This window comes from Homarus americanus, unplaced genomic scaffold (genome assembly GCF_018991925.1).
Source record: "Homarus americanus isolate GMGI-L3 unplaced genomic scaffold, GMGI_Hamer_2.0 scaffold25827, whole genome shotgun sequence".
Lineage (NCBI taxonomy): Eukaryota > Metazoa > Arthropoda > Malacostraca > Decapoda > Nephropidae > Homarus > Homarus americanus.
Genome location: NW_024738300.1, coordinates 5,876,208 through 5,879,439, shown reverse-complemented (window position 1 = coordinate 5,879,439; position 3,232 = coordinate 5,876,208).

Below are 3,232 nucleotides of genomic sequence, written 5' to 3'. Positions count from 1 at the left end.
GCGAATTATGGTTTTCGAGAATATTGTCCCGGCATTTAGAGCAGAATTGCGTTATATTCTAATGCACAACACCAGACAAACCTCAATTGCTTATGTCAGGAATCGAAAACTATTTTTGCTAGCAATCTGTAATAATACGTTAGAATTTGGAGCGTGCATACTAACGTGCAACATTTCTAGGAGTTATAGAATATTAGAACAAATCTATATGCTGAATATTTAAGTTGCACATGTCCATAAGACTCGAACGAGCCGTTGTGTTAATTTGGTGTACATTCTTTGGTATATACAGGAGGTGGATGTCGGTGTTGGCCCCTTCGGTGTTAGTGCAACCCGAGCTGAGGTGGTGGACTTTACCGTGCCAATGTTGACAGATTATTGGAGGATTCTGGGCGCACGAGGTCGGCCAGAAGTGGACCCGTGGGGCTTCCTGCTGCCCCTGGAGCTTCTGGTGTGGGTAGCCATCCTGATAGCGCTATGTATGCTGTCTGCAGTAGTGTTCTTCATATCCTCATGCCTCACTTTCATAACCGGCCCTCAAGCTAACTGGTTGCAGTTCACCTTCTCATACTGCCGCATACTATTACAGCAAAGTGAGTCCAAATCTATCATTATTAGACTGAAAAAATACCCAATTCAGCCTCACCTTATAACACCTAACCTAACGTAGAATATATTTTCTTAAGGGAGAGAAAAAAATACTGATTGAATTATGCATTTAAGGTTAAGAGGCATGATTCTTTGCAAGAAACAAGACTTACCTGATGGCCGAAAGTTAAAGAAGGCCTAATATTACTGAAATGTCACAAGGGTTAATGGCTAGAAAGACTACACTTGTTAGATAGATATATACATATTTATTCAGTAAAATTATAATAAAAGTATGTGCAGTATATATATATATATATATATATATATATATATATATATATATATATATATATATATATATATATATATATATATATATATATATATATATATATACAGGTCAACAGTGAAGACACTGTTGGTGTGCAAACGATGTTCTGTACACAGGCAGCACTGGTATGCCGACAAAGCCACTATGCATTTATTTCTAGTAGGGTCCTTAACTGTGGATGGGGAGTAATAAGTTATAATAAATCTACTGAAATAGACGTGTAGATTTGTGGTTAAATATACTAAGTACAACATTGTGTTTTGCATATCCAAGACGGATGGATCCCTTCAACACACAACATGCATTTGTTTGGGCAGGAATACAAAAATAACCTTCTCTTGCTGTGACTTCATCGACATTTCATTTTTAATCTTCACATATAATTGATTGATAATAATACTGGTTTTAATATGGTTAGGCGCTTTGCTTCAGTCCTTTATAGCTGTAAGGATTTAAGTGTATTTTGCCTGGCTGCATACATGGGGTACTACAAAACCAAAGCAATTGTCCTTAGCGTCCTGCCGGTTCATACCTCTAACCTTTATAAAAATTGTTGCAAGACATCCTGGAGCACTGAACGCTTAACCTCTTGGGTACGGGGGTCACTTTGTGCTGAATAAACTGGCGTTTAAGTAGAGTATCGGCTGACAGACATTGGCATCCTTCCTTGAGGAACTCCACAAAGGGGCTGGCTCGGATGTTCTTTGCAACTACAATTAAATTCTGTTCTAAGATAAGACTTAATCCAGTCAATAGATCTATTGTCAAGAAAATGCCCGCAGTTTTTCAGATTTAGATAGTAAATTTATCAAAAGTTCAAGTGAAAGATAAAATAAACGACACTTTATACAAGAGAAACGCAAATATGACCAGAAACATTCAGAGGGTCAGAGGTTGCGGCTTTGGATAATTATATGTTTGATGGAATAATATGACAGAGAAAGATCTTTTCATTTAATGTATACAACATATATTTTTGTGTATAATTTATGGTATAACTCACTCAACAGATATCATGGTGTCTGATCACTGGTGGTGGGAGCGGATTGTGCTGGGGGTGTGGATGTTAATGACGCTGGTGTTAACACGGAGCTACTCCAGTACCCTCATGTCCCACCTGGCCGTGAGACACATCTCAGAGCCTTACCACAGCCTCCGGGAGTTGGTGGATGACCGGTCGGTTACCATGTTGTGGTTGAAAGGTTCAGCTGTCGGCCGGTACTTGACTGTGAGTAAAAGAAATACTTAGTGATCTGTCAGTGTCCGTGTTAAAAAATGAACTATAAAATTTACATTGTGTAACAATTATTCTAAAAATGTGAATGGTCAGTCGAACTTATATTTACCTATTATGCACAACAAAATAGGCTCGTATACACTTATTTTTTGCTTTTATGAATCAATCTTCCTGGATCAAAATCTGAGTTGAAACCATATAAAGTATTGCATTTGAAACAAATATATAGATACCCTTCAGAAATATGAAGCTTAGTAGTTTATGAAGCCCTCCTTCATATATTCTACTTCCTTTCTGGTATAATGTCTAGTCTATCAAGTCTGGTATATACCGTGAGATCGCTGACACAGAGAAGGAAGGTCGCCTCTTATGGAGGACACACTCACAGTTCCCAAGGGATATCGACACATGGGTTAGACGGGGCACCCACGTTCTCCTGGAGGTGAATAGTGGCTTGAAGGTATCCGTAGCTCAAGATTTCACGAGGACAGGTAATGTTCATAATAATATATTGTCCCAAATACTGTGCCTGAAGAAACAATTTAAGCATAAGAGAAATCATGGCAGGAAAAGCTTCTGGCTGATAATGATATGATATCAATGTCATGTAAACAAATAAATTGTGATCCTAGTCGAAATCTTATTAATTTATTGACATTACAGTGAAAGTTATAACATATTGAGAATTACCTCAGTGAAAGTTATAATATATTGAGAGATTCCTCAGTGAAAGTTATAATATACTGAGTTACTTCAGTGAAAGTTATAATATATTGAGAATTACTTCAGTGAAAGTTATTAATGGTGGGTCAAATCTGACCAGAGCAAATCAGATGTTTTTATATTTACGCATTCTAAAAAGGAACCAGATTATTTCTTGGCCAATTATAAATACATTGAATTTCATGCTAAGTTAAGGAGAGTCTCTATTTATACGATGTTATAATATGACCTATTATATTTTATTAATGATTTTCAACTTACAGAAGACATCGTGTTTGAACTAATGCCAAGGTTTAAGTCGTAGATGTTAGAGATGTCCAAATACTAAAACGTCAGTAGGTCACCTGCCT